The sequence below is a fragment of the Serinus canaria genome, chromosome 2 (genome assembly GCF_022539315.1).
Source record: "Serinus canaria isolate serCan28SL12 chromosome 2, serCan2020, whole genome shotgun sequence".
Lineage (NCBI taxonomy): Eukaryota > Metazoa > Chordata > Aves > Passeriformes > Fringillidae > Serinus > Serinus canaria.
The window spans coordinates 63,341,582-63,362,565 of NC_066315.1; the positions used below are offsets into that span (position 1 = coordinate 63,341,582).

The following is a 20,984-nucleotide window of genomic DNA, read 5'->3' on the forward strand; positions in this document are numbered from 1 at the left end:
CCAAACTCACACACTGGTGTAGCAGATGGAGTTCAGTCTTCTCCAGAACTGCAGGAGCCTATTTCAAAATGTGAGTTTGGTTAATGAGTCTTCTGCTAACCTTCTACTTCCCTCTGCTTCTCTTTCTGCTGAAGCTCATTGGAGTTGTTTCAGGGTTCAATTAAATATGTCAAGCGTTTTACATGCAGCTGCAACCTTGCAGCACAAAGTGACACGGAGGCAGATGAAAGAAACAGACTCTATGGTTTAGCCACACACAAATTCAGTGTATTTTGCATATCACTCCTGAAACAAACTGGCAGCCCACACTAAAAAGACTTCTGTCTGGGAAGAAAGTGACATTTGAGTCACCTTTGTTTTTCTCATTAGATATGAAGACGTCAAACATTCCCCTCCTGTCTAATGGCTCCTTTTTTTGCTTCTGTCTTATGAACAGGGCACATATTTCTGTGGTCCTTCAGAGCACTGCCTGCTTGACTCAGCACTGTGACATCTTGTGGTGCGTGTAGATTGTCCCACCCTGATGAAGTGTGCAAGGCGCCACCCGTGGCTGAGCTGCCATCCTGGCAGGATGCTGCACCACTCTAGCTGTTAATACCAGAAGGGTCCATAAGGAACAGGTCTGTGAAATGTTCCTGCCACCAGCAGAAAGCACAAGCTTTGCTTGCTGCTACCCATCCCCCCTTCACGCTGCCACATTCTGCTGAAAAAGAGGCTTCTGAGCTCTGTTGACTTTTGCCCTGCAGGCCACACAGTGCCTTTGCCCGAACAGTGAGTGAGACACCTTTGGTTAGATTATGCAGCGAGACAAACTTCTTGGAAGGAGGAATTTAGTCCTTTTGGCCTTTTACTCCTATTACTGGCTGTTTCTGTTCTTTTTAATTCCCAAAATAACAACAACATCTATTGTTTGACAACAGGCCTTTATCAGGTTAAAAAAAAAAAAAAAATCAAATTAACCTGTTTACTTCAAAGCCATGCTCTCTTAATTTTAGCTGGCACATCATGAAAAAAATGGTCTAGAACTAACCTCAAACAGTCATCTGGAGAAAAACAACATATTTTCCCATGTCATCACCACTATAGCACATACTAACCACAACTATTCAGCCTGTCAATTTTCAGTTCATATTATGATAACTTTACCTAAAAGCATTTCATGGTTCAAAAACAGTAAGAGCAATGCCAAGGAAACATTTGCTGAACTGACGAGCATGGCAACACTGGTGTGAGGAATATGCTTTCTGCAAAATGGGAAGCAGAGTAAAAAAGAGATTTCACTGGGAGCAACGGACTTTTCAGAAATTCCCCAAAAAAGTGTTTCAGCCTTGCTTAATCCCATAATCTAGTTTTAGTTTGGTCCTCAGGGGTGAATTTCCCACAAAAATCTCCAAGAACTGTGATGAATGGGAAAAGGAACACATGAATCTTTTTCACTTGCACTGGTATTTCCACTGCCACACAAATGAAGGTTTTTCACATCTACTGAGCATTTAAGAGAGGTAAGAAAATACAGATTCATAAGAATCTGGACAGGGGACTATGTGAAAGGCACAAAACCAATGCATTTTAGAAGGACTTTTGGCTGTGCTATCCCCATAATTCACAAGGAACTGAGCACCACACAGTCTTCAATTACTTTCCTTATTTTATGGAGGACAAAGGAAATCTATCATAAATGAAGCAGTGTGGTTCAAATTCTATATTAAAACCCCTCAACTCTGACAATCATATACCCACACTCAGGCTTCAAAAACATTCTCATGTTACAACACTGCCAGTGTCATCATTCCAGAAGCAAATGAGAAGTTACTGCATAACCTCCCAGTGATCCAGAGCAAGGACAGGATTGTTGAAACAGCAAGAACTGGAACTGTATGCTTAGGTAGGGACAGCAAACCAAGTGAAAAAACCTAAACCAAATTAAAACAAACAGAAATGCCTTGAGAAGCCTACAAAAACACTCTGCAGGCCATGCTACTACTCTCTTCCTTGTAGTGATTTGTCCAAAGTTAGTCCATGGTGACACCATGAAGGTTTCCATAATAAATTAATTGGCAGCTTTGCTTTTGGGGGCTGCAAGAGCAGCCCAAGCCACTTTGCTTTGTGACTTCCTAAGGTGCAACTTAGACATTCCAGGGCAGCTTTACTGCTAGGGGTGAGCAGGAATGCATTTCCCCTTCTTGGTTTTGGTAGGAGACACACTGAAGGTGAGGCATTCCCCCCAAGGACAACCAATTTCAATGTTGGCTGAACTGTAATTCCTTTAAAGAGCTATTGTTAAGCCAGGCATTGTTCCCTGTTCCTCACTCTTTATGAATTAGGAAGGATGCTATTCCTGTGTGTCCTCTCTGGACAGACCTCCTGCCTGGAAAGAAGTAAGAAATAGTGAGGAGGGGGTAAGGGTGGGGGGAGATGGGTAGAACTCTGCAAGTGAGCTTTCATTTATTTCAGAAGTGAGCAGTTACCTGTCTGCAGTGCCCCACACCCAAGCCTTACAGTCTGAAACAGAGGTTCGAGCAGATCTTCCATGAACTCACAGTGAGTCTGAGATAGACCACATCTAGCACTCAAAAACACACAGCTGAGCCCCTCCACTGCTCCTGCAGCAATTCCTGTCAGTGAATGCACTGCTGATGAAGCCAGGACTGTATGGTGCCCAGACACTGCTGCTCTTCGCTGTATCTGCCCCTCATCCCTTGGAAGCTTTAAGGGAGCCACTAGGTGAAAAGCAGTAGCACTGCAAGTTGTGTCCACCCACTCAATAAACTAACAGCCATTTTTTATGCAAGTATTGCAGCTAAGCAGTTGTACTATGGAATCTCACAAAGTATGAGACTTCCTTAATTTAGAAAAGCTGCATACTATATCAACTCCTGAAAATCTTGGTTTGCAGCAGAAAATGTTTTGAGTCAACAGTCTCAAAAGTATATTTTTGTTTGATTTTACAGCATGTTTGATGTTTTCAAGATGAGACTTAAGGAAATGTAGTATCATATTTGAAATCTTCTCTGTTGAATCTTTTATTATTTTCAGGCTATGCAATGTGCTTTAGTTGATTTTTAAAAAAATGAAAATCAGAAAACCATGCTTCACTGTTGAGGCTTTATCATATCCACAGTACTTACACATGTACCTAATTTTCAATCAGTCAAGCTGACTGCAATCAAAAAGACAAGAGGGTGTTAAAAAGGTAAGTGTGCCCTGAAGTGTTGTCCTGAACAAAAACTAGACACAACTATGTATTAGGTGTCTCTAAAATGGGTCTTTCATGTCTAATAAGTACAGATCACAATATACGTTGTGTATCAAAGGGTAGGTAAGAGATACATGTCTTGAGGAAGGAAACTGAACAGAGAAGAACTGAAAGCCTCTGGGCATAAGATGTGATTGTTTTATTAGAAGGAAGATTATCACATAGAGGCCAAGGATAAAGTTGAAACTTGAAAGGAATATGAGTCAGGGAAGCTGTTCCAGATGGCAGAGCCATGTGGGATGTGACTACACCATCTACTGTGGAAATAAAAAGGAAGAAATGAAAACTAAGTGTTGCGAGAGCTTATAGGACTGACAGTAAAATAAGAAAGAACTGAGAGCAGTAGAAGGAAATTAAAGGCAGAGTGATGAAATGAGTCCTTCAGAAATTCTGAAGTGCGGCAACACCACTTCAATCAGCCAATACAAAAAAGGCTCAGTCACACTGCTTCAGATAAACCCAAACATCTCAGTTTCAGTGCCTGTCCAGAGCACATTTTCGCTGCTTTTGGGTTTGACATATCATGTGGGCAGCTTTTCAGGAGAATCTCCCAGCATTCACTGAAGGAACAATCAATTACCAGTATATCCACTTACTGCTGATTCCATCCCCTAGTGTTATAGCCAACATCACAAGTGAGTTAAACAGAATTATGTAAGATGGTGTCTTGGGCAACTTAAGGGAAAAAAGTGAAAATTAGGCTGAATGTTATAAGACTTGTTAACAAGTTCTTGAGAGAAGTGGAGGAAACCATGAGGTCTGGACACTGGGAACTTAATAAGGCAAACACCTTAAAAATGCATTGCAGTGACCTGTCCCATCCTGTCAGGAAAACAGACACGGCATGAAGCACATAAATAGGTCTTCTGCACCTCTTGCTTCGATGCAAACAGGAGGTACATGAAAATAAAGCAAAAATAATAACAGACAAGATAATAGACAAAGATCTGCAACAGATTCAGACACTATTTGCAGGCTGTAAATTCCTTTTGATTCAAAGATGGGATTTTCAACCAGAAGTTAGAGGCGCCCTTCCTGGACTAATTAGTCTGTTCACTATACAACAGCCCAGGCTACTATCCACTATCATCCAAAATGGCTGCAAAGATTGGTGGATTTGGAAGCCAAGGAGCATGTTGTCTGAAACCTCCATTCTCCATGCAAACATACACATGCACATCATGATTTCTTTTGTTTGGAGCATCCTTTTGTTACATCTATGTACTCAAATGCCCAGCCAAAATGGGCTCTGACTACTAAAGCCACAGCAGTAATAATAAGTTCAACTCAAGAGATTCTTATTAAAATGGCAAATAAGTATGTTACATTTAAATAACCCCTGAAAATTATTTCAGAGACACGTCTGATCTTGACTTTCTTTACTGAAAGCATAACCTTAAGTCCATCAAGTCAATAAAAAGACTTGGAGACTTGAAAGCTGACTTTAGGCTACAGTTATTTTTTCCATGACTGATGCTTTTCCAATCATGTTCCTTCCTGGTCACGGCTTCTCCATTTCAAAGCAACTGAACTCTTAACCTGCCTAAACTAACATTGTTGAAAACAACTGATCTGAATGAAGGTAGCTTAAGAGTCTTGGTCTTCCTATAATTGCCTTTGTAGAAGCCACAGAGCCTGTGGTCAGTTGGCTACTTGCTTACATGTCCCCTCTTCCCAGTGAAAGGATGCTTCTGCAAATATTCCCTTTTTTAAAAAACAAATAAACAAACACACACCAACAAAACCAAAAAACAAAAAACAAAACCCCAAAAAACCCCCACCAACAATCTGGAAATCTCTCTTGCAAAGGATAAACTTGTTCTTCCAGGACACAAGATTAATCTGATTGCTTTAAACTCCCCTGGCTTTATCTGGGTGCGTAAATGAGACAATGAGACATCTAACTGCTACAGCCATGTACGTCAGCCTGCCAGACACAAAGCAGAGTTAAAAACCAGCCTGCAACTCTTGCATATCTTTCACACTTATTTTTTCAGCCTTGAGGATGTTTTCTTGGTTAGTCAACTTTAAATCTATCTATTGTATATACAGTATTATTTAAAAACAGCACTCAAGCATACAAGATAAACATGTGCCCCACAGAGTTACTAAACAAGAGAATAAATTTGCATCCCTGTGAATTTACTACTGCCATGTAGCTGTCTCCAATTTACAGAACAATACAAAACCAGAGTGCAGTGCCAAGTAAGTGAGAGGGCTTGTGCAGAAAAAGGCCAGTGCTCTAGAGGCACAAAAAGAACTGTGCAATGGAGAAAGTCAGCAGTTACTGAAAATAGGGCCTGCCAGACATTAAATGTGTATATTGATGACAAAGAGCGAATTTTTTAATGAGAACAGGAAGGCTCTTGCACTTGGTATACATGGGGAGAAGCTGCACAGTTACAAGGAAAGAGGGCAGCTCTAAATTTGCATTCACTGCAGAAGCTAAGTGTGAGCAGCATGAAGGGGACAGAGCACAAGAGCTTTGCCAAAGGTTCTGAAAGAATCCAGAAAGATTCAGAGCTCCTTGTGGCAGAGGAACCCAGCATTGTACAGAAGACTAAAAACATCCCAGGAACATGAGAAAGCAGCCAGAAACAAAAACACCTCCAGGATTTTGAATGGCAAATTCAGCCAGAGCCCTTCTAACAACACATCCCAAAGGACAGAGAGTAGGATTTGTGCTCTGCCTTCCCTCTGAATGTATCCATCTTTGCACCATCTTTGCCCTGCTGTCCTTCAACAGCCCAGCCTTGCCCCCCATCCTGCCAAGCTGGCCTGGCACCTGGGCAAGGGATGCACAGTCCTCTGGATGCAGAGATGGGACTCACTGCTGGCCACCATCAAGGAGAGCTACCAAGGTCAGAGCTTGGCTGTCTCTTTCCTCTCAGTGTCAACAGTAGTTCATGCCTCTCACTGCCCCTGCCTGTTGAATTTAGCTACAACAACAAAAATAATTGTAGGAATTAAATTGTCTTTGAGACTTTTGCTTCTGTGGGATTTGGAGAGAATTAGCCAAGACAGTGTTGTGGGAGGGGAGGGGGGAAATGGGGGTGGGCATCATCACCACCACATGTCCTCATGTCCTTGGAATCCAAACTAAAAACACACAGGCTCTTGAGCAGAAATACTCATGAAAACATTTAATAATGCTTTACCAAGGAGTGATATCAGCATAATTATCTGCATTTTATGGCTGCAGCACTGACTGGTCATGACACGCCTCAAGTCACCCAACAGATAACTAATCGTTCTGGTTCTGCCACTGTGTCTCCTGACTGCAAGTCAGTGCCTTACCAGTGGAATCACTCCAAACCACAGGCTGCACAGGAGGAAAGGGCTGCTGTAGTTATTATATTAGTATCTAAACACCAGCTATTCCATTTGCAGACAGGACAGAGGAAAAAAAATAAAGATATGATAAAAATCATGAAATGCTATTCTCTGTCCAAAAGGCAAGACCGGCCTTTAACAGCTTCAGTGCACTTAAACTGTAAGTGCATTTAATGAAAAGGTAACACAAGACCAAATTGTGTGCTTAAATTAAGAACCAAAGGAGTATCTCAAAGAAGACTGAACAAGAGAGAAGGCAGGATATGAAACTCCAGCTTTCTGATCGGGTGTCTTCTCTAACTCCTGGAGCCTCCACTCTTAAAAAACCCATCATGCTTCCTCTGTTCTTCAAATCCAGCCATGCATAGCACTATTAAACTTTACCAAAGCTGAATTTCTACCATTTTCCTTTGTTCTCTTTGCATGTAAAAGAGTTAAATAACTGGCAGTTGCTCAAGAATAATTTAAATTATTCCTTATTTATTTTAAAAAGTCTCTTATTTTATCCCTTAGGTTTCAAATTCTTCATATCAGAATTAATTCTTACAAAGGGAGGAATGTTCCTATCATTGTAAGATGAATCTAAAAACAATTACGAAATAAGACAGGAATTATTGAATGAACTTTTTACTGCAAGAAGTGATATGCAAGTGCAACATGAATAGTTGGTTTATTTCTCTAATTGCATATCTTTCTCTGTATCTCCTCCTTTCTTACTGTTTTCAGGTAAAGATCAAGGATACAATTTCTTCCCTATTCCACCATAAAACTGGAGTCAAGAAATGCCCAGCAAGTCTTGATCTCTGCCATCAGTCTCCTACCTTCTGTCAGCCTGACATCCGTGGGCAGGAAATGTCTCAAACTGTATTCCATAAACTGTCCCACACTGCTGCTATGATTAGTCTTAAGACTGATGGTCCTCATAGGCAACTGCATTTCTAGTGACAACCACTGTCTGAGATGAAAGGTTTTGCAGTGTTTGTTTTGAGCTGCTGCATTGCTACCACTACAAGTTATTGCATATTAATGCAGTGTCAAAAGAAATACCATGTTGTGATGTCAGGACATAGCCTTGCCCTCATTTTGTAACCTCCTCTATTGAGGCATCAAATTCTACTTCCTGGATCACCTTTGAACTGGATTAAAATAAATCAAGTGAAAGGACGCTGTCAGAAAGGAAAGACTTAAGAACACATGGGAACAGTTCCCCAAATGAATGCTCTTCTCTCTCTGCTACAAACATGTCCATATCTACTCTGATCAGGCAGGTAGGCTGGGTTAGAGCCACATGTAGCATCTTAGAGGGTCACACACTGTTTAGATAAGGCAGTGGTCTGACTAAGAGCCATGAGGAAGCCTCCTACAGTCTCTGTTCCAGTAAGATGGTTTACAGACACTCATCAATCTTCAACTCCTCATACCCCACACCATCCTCGCCAAAACAGAAATGGAAAGTACAAAAAAACCCCCATAGAACCAAGAGACACTTTAGTATGACAAATCTTTTCTAAACCAAATCACTTGGGTTTTCCAGCACAATACAGGCACTGAGACTGAACCCATCTGAGTGTAATTTCAGTTTCAGCTACACTGATAATGCCAACTTTGCACAACCACAATCAAAATTTGTTGTGCTTTTCACAACATTTTGAAGTCCTGAAGGAACATGTAAATAGAAATACCTTCATTGAGCTTAAGTACATTGTCATAAGCCTTATAATGCCAATCATGATTAACTTAAGGACCATTTATTCTACTTCCAATTGCTTTCCCAAAGAAGCAATCACGAGTACTTTACATGTTACCTTTAGCACTGGTCTCATCAGACAAGCGGGATTTTGTTGGCATGGTGGTTTCCCTCTTTGACCAAGGATAAACACTATTCCCTACTGCTTCAAGGCTCCAGCCCTGACATGCCAGACAGCTTTAAAAGCATGCAGAAGTCAACAAGCAGGCTCAGGGCTCAAATTTGTAAGAGAAAAAACAGCTACTTCAGGTCTTCACAATGGGGGCCATGGGGTGCAAACACTGGCATTCATCCCCTGCCACTGGTAGTGCAGTGCTCTTTCTCCTGCTGCTTCCCACTTCCAATTTCAGTGCAGTCATTTCAGTGAACAAAGCTCTTCCTGCTCCTTCAAACTATTTTTGTGCATTTAATTGGTGCAGATCTGGGAGCAAAATGAAAACTGCCAATCCCAACCTGACCAAGGAGCAGCATTAAATCTGGAATTCCGATTGAGTTGTCCTGTTATGATACTTCTGCCAAGCTCTTACTGGGCAGCTCAACTGAAACCAGTAACTAAGTCATGATTTAAAACTGGTGAAACACCTGCACTGCAGTGAAAAATTATGTACACGCTGATTTCATGTGTGGTTTATACAAAACAGACTTCCTCTAGAAAATGTGGAGTACAGCTCATTCTGAATCTACTCTGTCTTTTACATGCGCCAGGGGGTGCAGAGCCAGCACACATCCGTTTGCAGGAACAAAACACATCCCTCTAGTACTAGACACACTGAGCCAGTGTTTACACACTGATCTGCTAATAAGGAAACCCGGGAATTCCAGAACACGAGATTTATATTTATTGCTATTTTACATTGCCACAGAATGTGCCAAGTTTGGGCACTTTAAATGATGAGGGCTGCTATTGCACATTCCCTTATCAGTCTTTCACACAACTGCGTTACTGAAGCATCCTGATAAGAATGTCTAAAATGTCTGCTATGCTTTAAAGCAGCAAACTCTTCCTTTTCAGCTCTGACCCAGCCATTTCACTCAACAAAGCTCTTTCTAGTCTTTCAAAACACTTTCTACTCACTTAATGATTGAGATCATACTGCCTGTCTTAGAAACTGCAACTCCCCAAAATAATACAGCACAGCTATTTATTCATGGCTTGCCGTGGTATTTTGAGGACTACTACTTCACAAGATGGAATGAAACGTGAACATCCATCTTTTGACGAGATCCAAGTTCTGATCACGCTTCAGAACATCACACACAGAACATTAACACACCTTTTAAACCAAGTAAATCAGGAAACTGTGCAGCTAAAAGGACCAACTTGCCAAACCCAGCATATGTTTTTGCACTTGCATTCCCATTCCCAGGCTCACTCAGATCAATGTATATATAGATAGGCATACGTGTATGTGTGTATACATACGCATTTGTTCTCAACTGCATCTCCCAGGAAAGTGCCAGTCAGAGGAAGAACAGTCAGGGAGTAAAAAGCCACTTCTACTATAATGAGTGAAAACAGTTTTATTTCTAGTCATTTTGGGATTGTCAAGGTCTTCTTTGATTGTTTCCTCTAAAACCTGCCTTCTGTAAGCTTACTCAATGTCTTTGAAAAAATATTTGATAGAAAACTTAGCTGGAATTGAATGTTAAAATACTAAATTATGGAAGTCACCTATCCCTGCACTCATTTCATTCTGCAAGAACCCCACCTGGGAAGGAAAAAGGGAGAGGCGGAGTGGGAAAAGAACAGCAAATTAGCAAGGTTTCATGATCTAATTCAACACGCCAGCCCATTTTCCTGTCAGTCCTACACGTACAAACAGGATGAAAAGTCTAAGTTTTTTACACTTTTATTGCTCAGTTTCACCATTTCTGGTTGTCTGCCTTGGTACTTCTGTCCCCTCACACAATGACCCCAACGCCCTCAGGCTCCAGAGCACCACCTCCAGAACTAGGAAAGTCATTCACATGCAACAGAATGGGACCGAAGACACCCAGCAGGATGTGATTTTTCTGAGAGCAACGAGGCTACAGGCTATGAGCTGCTCAAGATCATCCCTACCACTTGGTACCTTCACTGCAGTCCCAGCAAGCCATCCAAGGCTGAGTGAGGCTTGACAGCTTGTACAGTAAAACTGCAGGCAGTACCTGTGCTGGCTGCACAGCCGCTGGCACAGACTCGGGGGTTTGTGCCAAGCGGGCTCAGGCACTCAGAGGGTACACTGCAGGGCCAGGCTGTACAGACACACTTGTTGGACTCTCACCAGCAGCACCCTGTTCAGTCTAATTAGCAAAACCAGAGAATATGTAAGGAGAGAAGCAGGGCTAATTAGCCAGAGCAAAGCACCTTGTCAGCTTGGGAATCTCTGCACAGGGCTTGGAAGCACAAATAGATGTACCCATCGTGACTGAGCCTTTCTTACTCGCTGCAGTCAGCAGGTATTTCATTATGCCCAAGAACTACTTACTGCTGAAGCAACGTGTCTTGTCATGTGAGAGCAGAGTGGGGTGATTCCTCAGTTCTTAATGCTGCTTTTTTGAAGCAAAGAACTGCAGAGATTTTATATATCAACATATGATGCTTTCTCCCATTGCGTGTACTTAAATACTCAGCAGCCTTCCTTTGCATGATCTTTTTTGAAGGAAGAGGATCCTCTTATGGTTGCTGTGTATTTGTTTATTTCTATTTCCTTGTATAGCATTCTAGGTAGTTGAAAAGGAGAGGAAGAACACAATGCTCAGAATAGTTTCACTACTTCACTGTACCTTCCCCATCTCAAAATACTCTCCAGATGGAAAGAGTTTATTTGGAAGTAGGCAAGCAGAAGGCTGACTGAAGAAAAGTGATAATTACATTAGAATAATAACAACAAGAAAACCCAGAGCTAATGAAGCCTGACAGCTTCATTTAATTTTAGAAGAGACTTTACCCTATAATGAAGACATATAAAGCTCTACAGCCCTTTCTACAGATGCCATGAGGAGCAGCAGGACTGCTTACTAAGCCAAATCCCTTCAGCTGAACTGGTTTGACTGGTCAATGATAACAAGAAGGAAGTGCTTGTACTTATATCTCTTGATGGCACTGCAGGCTATCCCTCAGGTTGAATAAAGATAGTTATACAGATGTTCTAATGGTTCAGGTAAAAGTAAAAAGGATCCTTGTGATTTGCACTGTGGAATTAACAGACATGTCTTAACTCAGAAATATGTTACGAGGACCTTCCTACTTCAAAAGGTAGCAGTACATGACTGAGTGACTAAGAAACACATTTTGTCTCTTTTCCCATAAAAATCTGACTCTTTAACAAAGTCAATTGCAGAGTACAGCTTTACTTAAAAAAAACAAAAAAAAAACAAAAAAAAAAAAACACCCCGAAACTCCTTTCAAACAACGTAAAATAGGCCCAAAACATTTTAACTGTGAATATGAAAAGTGTCAGCTCCTCTAGTGCTCTTCCTGTTGCTCCACCCTGAGTGTCAAACTCCCTTTTACTTCACCAGAGGTTCATGTTACCCGAAGTTTCTTTTTGTCAACTATCTACACAGAAATGATAAATCAAGCTGTTGAGAAGACAAGTTTTATCTACCAGAGACACAAACTCCTGGGAGCTGAAGGCTTAAAGCACAATTTGCTCACTGCCTCCATTAAGGACACTTCTGTTGCAAGGAATCTCCACAGCTCTGTTTACAAACGTACCCCTGTCCAGGAAGCTGACCTGCATTTTGCCCAGCTTCTTTCAACTAACACAGCTTTGTAATGTTTTAGCAGCATTCATTGCAGTCCAAGTGTTGGAAGTGAGAGAAAGGGAATTTATAAATCACCACCCCAATTCTGACTGAAGGTTGCCTGGCACAGAAAACCACAAATAATGTTCCTCCCCTCATCTCATGCAGCCCTCACTCCCCAAACAGATTTCTTCTATTACTAGTGCAATAACTTGGTAATAAGTTGCACTACTGCAATAAACTTTATTTGCCATTGTAGGGAGGGTTTTTCTTTTATTTAAAGAGCTGCCAAGAAAACTCATTAGAAATAAATAAAAACCAGCACCTCCGGTTTGCTTAGTCTATCTCTAGTTCTGACACCTCAACAGGAAAAGAAGCTAAAGGCAATCCTGTCAACTTGCTTATCTTCTTCCTCTTGACCTTTGTGCCATCAGGTGCCTCTGAAACATTCATCAGTGTCTGTAGCTGGAAGCAGCTGAACTGATTAACAACAAGAAACATAAAACTCACTCAGAAGGAAACCTGATAACATCAATACACCCAGTTTGAATAAAAGTATCTGATACTCCTTCCCAAAATATGCAGCTATGGTCAACATGCCTAGCAGGCTGCAAACAAACCTGAAATAAATATGAATGAACAAGTTGTTCAGAATAATATTCTGCTAGAAAGGGCTCATGATTCCTTTTAACTAACCTACCACTATCAGCAGCCTTTCCTTTTGAATGTACACTCCAAAGAGAAAATGGGAAAAAACTTCCTCTCTAGGAGAGCTTAATTTATATTCTCTTCTTGCTGCTGCTGCCACAAACATTATCAGCTTTAAGAGAAGCATTGGCAGGTTATGAGATACTGTTAGAGTCATCATGGGCGCAGCAAACCAGCTCACGAGCAATGCTAACTATCACAGCAGCACGAGAAAGCGGCAGTGAAACACAAGAAGCGTAAGAAAAGCGGAAAGAAATTCTCACAGGCATGAGACACCTGTGTTTTGATCAGCTTCATCCCAGAAACAACCTGAAAATAGTAGGGCAGCTTTCATGCCATGCTATAAACCTGTGAAGGCTGGGCTTGGTTCCCCCAATGCTTTTTCTTGGTTTCACTGGAAGTCTCTTGGACCAAGCAGAGTTGCCAACAAGGATCAGAAATTTCTCCAGCTGGCACCACCAAATTTAAGACAAGAAACCAAAAGCTACAGTGCTGAACTACAGGAGATGCTTTTTGTGGTCTTGTGGACCACACTGGTATTGTGATCATTAACAAAGGCATAATTCACCTGCCTGCCTTGCTGTATTTACTCACTCCAATGCACTGTGCACTAGGACTGCCTGGACTTCTCTAATGCCAAATCATGAAACAAAGCTGACAGCAAAAAGCTGGGGCAGCAGTTAAAGTGACTGCCAAAGAGAAATCTGTTTGCTCAGGCAAAAGCTGTTCTCAGTCCAAACATGGGAGTCATAATCTTACAGCCATTTGCTTGGAAGACAATGAAGGGAAGGCAGAACAGACTGGGAAACTACAGCTTGCCACGGTAGAGAAGAGAACAATCTTTGTGCCCAGATTTCTTTGCTCTGCAGGGTAAGTTTTACAAAGCTGACAACCAGTAGCAACATGTAGTGGCCTCAGGCATCATGCCTGCCTATCAAAGACTTGGATTTTAGCCCTGGAGAAATTACAGCTTCTCACTTCTCTGGAACCTATACTGGACAAGAAGAAAGCAAGGGAGTAATGAATGACCTAACTAAAAATTACTTTAATACATGGATTGCATGCTATAAGCCATAAACTTAGGATTGCAGGGAGAACTGAGAAGAGATATGGAGAAAGAAAACATCATGTATTGGCAGGAGCACCACAGCCATAGAAGACAAAAGACAACCAGCTGGGGCTGCTACAACAGCAAAGTCATCTACTGGAGTGGTAGGGGCTAGCTCTGAATGGAAAGTATGGGTCTAGCAGATAAGCTCTGGAGACAAAAAAAGAAGCTCAGTAGTTCAGGCTGGAAAAGACAGCGAGGAAAAGGCAGCTTAGGAAATCATTAGCTGAAGAGGTAGCCAGCAGGAATGTGGAGAAGAGAAAGGTAAATCCAAGGAAGTTGCACAGATGTGAATAAGGTAATTGGTCCTCTGGAGCACTGGTGGCTTACTGCTTCATCGCTGCACATCCTTCTGCAGGACTTGAAGCCACCCTGGCCACCTCTCTGCTGGGTAGCAAGTGCAAGCAGGTGTGGCCCAGCTCTCGCCTGCTGTCCCTAGGTGATCATATGGGGGATCCCCCAACAGCCAAACAGCTCAGCTGCTGCCAGCTGCCAATGCCAATTTGCCACCCATGCAGTGTGAGGATGGCTGTGGCTTCAAGGCCGAGGGAGGGGATGAGCTGACCTGATGCACAGAAACTCCCACCACCATCATTCACTTTGCATCTCCACAGGCACACTTGCCCTGCAGGATTTCTGCAGCATCCATTTTAATCCAATGTACAACAGCTAAAGTAAACTGCCAAACTGAAGGCCTAGAGTTATGGTCAGAGACTTTATTGTGAAGCCCCACAAGAGACTCAAACTGTTTCAGCTTCCTCTCCCAAACAGCAGCCTTGAGCTGTTCTCGCCTAGCTGCCGGAAGCCTGTGACGTGAAATAAAAGCCAGGAAATATGACTTTCTGAATATACATTTATTTGGTGAGAAATACTTCTGATTTTTTGGCAGAGAAATGGCAGAAACCTGAAGCCCTATGTATAGCATGCCTGCAGAGAGCAATTTCTATTTAAAGGGAAGCTGCAGCTGTCTGTAGCTCTTAATGAAGAATAATGCCTAGGAATAAATTACTGCTGTTTCTGAGAGACATTTCTCAAATTAAAGCGATTCTTTCCTTTTTCCCTCTCACTATAAATACCAAGTGGCATGTACTGGGCTGTTGTTTGGAAGAACGGACACATGCAGCTCTGCTCTTTTCTCAGCAGCCTGGTAATTTACATAGAAAACCATGGGGTGATTTAGCATCCGGATACCAAAGCGACACAAAAGCAGAGACATCCAGAATCATTAAGTCTGCATGTGTCAAAGCTTCCCGTAGCTCTTCCAAGGTGTGCACAACTCAGAACAGAAACCAGGCATCACTTCCAACCACACCACAAACCCGGCCTTGAGGCTCTAGGCGTGGGAGATGGCCGCTCACAGAAAACCACCATGAAAGGCTCGCTAACCTTCCATTTCCATCACTTGCACAAGCCTCCTCCTCCCCAAGGGGCTGCTGCAGTAGCAGGACGGGCAGGCAGAGAAGGTGATGCTCTGGGGAGAGGGTGTGCCTGGGCTGCAGCCAGCCTGGCCAGGCAGCTCAGGAAGCAGCACTGACATCAGCTCCAGGAGCTGTCGCTCCCAGACCCGTAGCAGCTCCACGTGCCAGGAAAAACAGCCGGCAGCCAGGGGGTGAGTACATGGGAGATAGGACCCAGGGTAAAGGAAGCAAGGAGGGCCAAGGAACAAAAAAAGAAGGCAGCAGCTCAAAAATGGGATGGAACTGGGGCTAAGTCATGCACAACCACGGTCCCCCAGGACCCTCTTCAGAGTCAGCCCTTACAGCAGCAGGTTCCCCACTGAAGGCAGGGCATAGAAAGCCTGTCTGGGCTAGAAGTGGGGATGTTTACTATCCTACCATCTGCAGTTTGCCCAAAATAACAGTTATAGATATGAGATCAAGTGAACACGTTTCTGTTATTGACACATACTGGATTTAGAGATTTATTTTCCATTTCCCATAAACCGTGCCAGAGGTTTTCGCATAAGCACAGAAAAAAAAATTATGTGAAGAAATGCCTGCGAGTGAGGAACATGAAGAGTTTATTCATTGCTCCTGTTAGAATGTGTTTGTGTGGCTAGCACTCCAAAAAAGCTGTGTCATATGTTTCCAGGATGGAAAAAAAAAAAAAAACCTCAGGATACCTACATCCTACCAGAAAATGACAAAACCGTATGCTGGAATACACAAGGTAGCCTCCGGCAAGAGCAAAGAAGCCTTGTCTTGCTTCATTTTTACCCTTACTAAAATAAACGTTCCTCCTTAATGAACCCTCCTGACATCCCTTTCTCTCTCCCCAGAAGTGGAATATGGACTTGATTTGTACAAGCACTGCTATTCCAGAAATGCATTTCATCCAAATGAAGAGAACAGGAAAAAGGAAGCGAGAAATTTGTACTGTTTAGTAAACAGGCAGTTTCTAGGTGGATACAAAACACTGGTCTCAATTTACTGCACCCCTCCCTCCTCACACCCCCCTTCCTCTGAAATTTGCCTGGGTGGCAGAAGGAGGCAGCAGAAGGGAAGAAAACAGCTACCACTTGCAGTGGGAAAGGTTTGATCATTTTCTTCACATCTTAACAGGACGACACCCTGCAAACAGGAAAGAGAGAGCAATATTTTTCAGTAAATCCACTGTATGCCGGTACTTCCTTTCAGGAGAAACACTGCACCTCCTCACCTCTGGTATTGTTGTCTCCCAAAGAGGTTAAAGGAAAGGAGAGGAGGAACCTAGCTGACTGTCTCTTTCTTGCAGTGTCCTCCAAGCAGAAGCCAGGTGAACGAAATATGCCGTCAAGGAACTGTCAGAAATCTCTCCATACCTACAAATGATTCCTCAAAAGGAACCAGTCCTGGATGCCAGGGTAAGAGCAATTCTCAAGAACACTTTTCCCCATCCATACCTGGTGAGAAGAGCGCTGCTTTTTCTGCACTAACCCAGGCCTCCTGAGTATAATCAGGGTTTTGGCACCACAATAGCAGAACATCACACTGTGCTTTAAGAGGGCTGATTTTAAACTGTTTAGGATGGGGCAGAATGTAATGATCACACTGACAGCATCTTCAACAGATATTCCATCCCCTGCAATGGCTGATGATTGCCTCTTCAGTTTAACTGGCTGATCTGGCACACCACATACCTTACAGGACCCAGTGGATGCTCTCCTTCATGTGAGGTGGTGCTACTGTTGCAATCAGTGGAGGTGATTGCAACATCTTAAACAAACATCTCCTGTTATCCCAACAGCTCTGCATGCTAGGATGGCTGTTTATTACTACTACTACTACTACTATACTATTATTATTATTATTATTATTATTATTATTATTATTATTATTATTATTATTATTATTATTATTATTATTATTATTATTATTATTAGTGCTGCTGTCCTCTTCTCTTCTAGGATGCCACCATGCAAAGTTCTTGTGGTTATAAAGAAGCCTTTCAAAGGGTGGGAATAAGCCGATATGGCCACACCACAGGTACATGGACAGTGAGAAGCTCCACATCTCAGAGCCCCATAGTCATCTTAATGAGCTACTAACTTGGCAGCTTAGTGGTAACTAGTAAGTAACAATTCCAAATGTTGGCTTTGTTAAATATTTCACTGTAGATCAAAGCAGGTGGGAATGGCAAGAGATGACAAAAAACTTCAGTTTCTTCTCTAATATTTATTTTGCAACTGGTTTTTGGGAAAGCAGCACCACTTAGACTCTCAATCTGCTTCCCAAAGCCTGAACCCAAAGAAAAAAGCAGAGCAAAGGAGGGCATCCAACTCTGAAGGAGCTAGAAGGCATGCCAGAAAATATATTTATATTTACTACATTAATGGAAAGTGCACAAACTAGTTTGCTCCAACTGGAAGAATCTGCAGCTTGTTTTATCACTACTAACATCTTGAAGGACCACTGCATACTCTGGGCAAAGAATTAAATACTAACTTGCCTAACTTGGAAATCCCCATGGTTCTTTCTTAAGAAAAAAAAATAAGGATTATTCTAAAGCCTGGCAGGCAGAGAACTCTTGTTTTCCTCTTTTTGTGAGAATGTTTACATTTGATCTGCATGTTTGCCCATTTCAACCCAGAAAAGCAGTGGGCTTCAAGAAAAAAAACAATGAACATAAAAATATTCATGCTTTCTCTTTAGCCATCCCTCATGGGAACATTTTTTTGATTAATACCACAGCTGAATCAAGGTCTCAGTTGAGTGACTGTGTTTCCCTTGGAAAGGTGTGCTACTCCAATTCTCAGGAACACAAACCTCTGAGAGGAGCATTTGTACTGGAAATACTCAAACTAATATACAAAACTGACCATCAGGAGTTTGGAAAGCCAGAAATAACAACAGAAATAACTACATTTCCATTCCTCTAATTTGAAAGTGGTCAAATAACTTCAACCATTGTACGAGCATGCATAAAACTCCTGAATCTGTCCTGTAGATTCATGGACTGTTATCCATTGTATTTTTCATTCTCGTTAGGCTACACAGTCACACGGCCTTCCAATGCAGGCTCACATATTTAACTAAAAAGCAATTGCAGTATGACAAATAACTGTAGCAGTCCAAGGAAAAGAAACCCACCATCTTTCCTTAGATAATACTAGTCTTCCCTTAAACCTATTAAAAGAAAAAAAAAATTAAGGGGGAGAGGAATTCAAGTCTTTGGTTCTCAGTGCATCACAGGGAAGAGACCAAACACTACAGGGCAGATATTACCTCCCAAAAGACACAATTGGAAGTATTTGTTATCACTGCTAGGAACTCACAACATTCACTTTGTTCTTCTTCAGGGAATTCTGGATTATCCTTTAGCATGAAGGTTTTTCAGAAGCTGCTGGATTGTTCACAGGTCCTCACTGGCTTTCCTCTTTCAAATAAAGTAAGGTAGAGCTGTAAAACAAAAAGCAAAACCAAGTAAGAAAGGAAAGCAAGGAACAAAAAGAGGAAAATCCACAGAGCTGTTTAACAAATGAACAATTGACTCCTACATCTCCTTGAAGCAAATGCATTTTTAATGAGCTCCCAAGATGAAGATTCTAGAACAGAGTGAGTGTATGGCAAACACTGATCTAGGATAGGAAGAGTCATTTGCCCTGTACATATTATCACAAAAAATTAAAACCCAGTTCAGAATTGCTGAAGCAGATACATAATTAAAATAATTCTTCTGTTGATAAAAATGATAGTTCTGTTGTTGTAACAAGAGAAAGAAAAAACTACTTGGAGTTGCTGTTTAGAGAAGTGTCTGCAAACAAAGTCCACAATGTGCAGAGAGATCCTCACATGAAAATTTTTGTTCCCAATGAACTCCTCCAAGGAAATGCAAAACACCTATCTATTTCCATGGTATCTGCAATATTATAACAGAGGAGTACTGAATCCAAAAACACACACACACACACACACACACACACGTTCTTTCTGTTCCTCAGTAGGAAGTATCTTTCATATTTGAGATTTTTAATATTGTGTGGTTCTTTCATTGATTTTTTTGGACAAAGTTGAATTGTGGACCAATTCCTAATTTTATTTTTTTTTTAATCTACTACACAAGGTATCAGACTATCCTCAGCCTTTTTACTGGGGTCTGAGGAAACTGCTGGGTTTCATTTTTATGTGAACCCCTCACAGAATACTGAAAATTGAGTATATATTTCTACAGGCCCCACACTGAACTTTTTTCCTTGAACCAGGTTCCCATGGTGTCCTTGTGCTTCCCAAATGCTTAGATTCAGTTTGTGCCACCAACATTTCCTACCTCCTTAATGTAAGGCTTCTCAAACATTTCACATGTCACTTTAGGGTTTGTGCACGTGGATCCCATCCTACCAGCCTTATGGTAGAATCCATGTCCTCAAATCAAAAACAAGTGCAGGACTAAACTCTACACCTTTGACAGTGCAAACTCTCTTTGCTTGTTGGAGGAAACGAGGCAATCCAGAAACTTATTCATTTGACCTATCAAGCATCTGGTTTAGGACAGAATGATTCACTCTCTAGAAAGGTCTGGCTCTCTCCATAAAGTGAGTCTAGACACTGAGCTCAGATGAGATGGCTACATATGAATGCAGATGAATCTCACACTATGTGAAGGCAGGAAACAAGTCAGACAGATGGACAAGTGCAGTTCATGGGTGAAGAGCAGAGGGAAGACAATGCAATGATGAAAAAGTAGCTATTCAAGAGAAGTTTACAACTATGACTGTTTTAGTTGAACATACAAAGCAACAACAACAAAACCTTCCAAAGCCCAAAGCAGTATCTGCCCAGTTGATCCAGTTTTGGTGTAAGACTATTCCTGGATTTACTGGCTGAGGCTAAGCCCTCATGGAGCATTCTCTGTAAACAGCATCCAGCTGGTTGGGCAGGCACCTGGCAATGATGATGACAGTGACCAGTAGTCTCAAGGTACAGGTGTCTTTGACCTCTCCCTGATGGACTGTAGCAATGCAAGATACCTGTTACAAAAATCTTCCCAGTTTAAGATACAGTCGTTTCATAGGAGCTACAACTCCTGTGTGACAGTGGCACAGCTACCTCAAGAGCCTTCAGACACCCAGGCCCTGGCTATAGTTCCGGGACTTTGGTCAACAACTTCTCTCCTCTACTGCAGTGGGACTCTGCTGCTTATCTGACAGAGAAACCCACCCTCAGACATGGTCTCACAAGATTTTTAACTTTAGAAAGCAAGCCAAAGAGAGAAAAGTAACACCGATCTATTTAGAAAAAAACAACTTGAAACTTTGCTTAAAACCAAACCAATTTATTTTCAAGCCATTTATTTTTTTTCTTTAAATTATGAGAATGTCACAATTAAAAAACCTCCATCTCAGCTCAAAATACTTAAACCATTTTGCTTCTAAGTGTTAAAGTGAAAGATTTCAGCATTTGCAAATTATGGGATTTTTTTTCCCCCCAATAATTTGGCAACCCTCAGAATTGCAATTTTTAATCCTTATCCCTTGTCATTTAGCATTCAGGGGAACCTTTAAATGGTTCCCCTGAATGCTAAAATGTCCAAATGTCTAGGACAAAATATTTAGCTTTTCCAACAAAAATCGATGGCTTCCAATTGTTTTTAGTAAGAGCAGAGAAGTTTACTCCTTGCAAACTCCT

At 41.7% G+C, this 20,984-nt stretch overlaps 1 protein-coding gene across 17 annotated transcripts in view; it reads right to left on the reverse strand.

Moving 5' to 3' along the window:
* ATXN1 (ataxin 1) overlaps nucleotides 1–20,984 on the reverse strand; it is a 226,433-nt gene that overhangs the window by 69,416 nt on the left and 136,033 nt on the right. For all 17 annotated transcript variants that reach the window (XM_050971598.1, XM_050971596.1, XM_050971600.1 and 14 more), the window contains one exon: nucleotides 18,635–18,758. The gene's annotated coding sequence lies outside the window, so the exon portion shown is untranslated. The remainder of the gene's footprint in view (nucleotides 1–18,634; nucleotides 18,759–20,984) is intronic.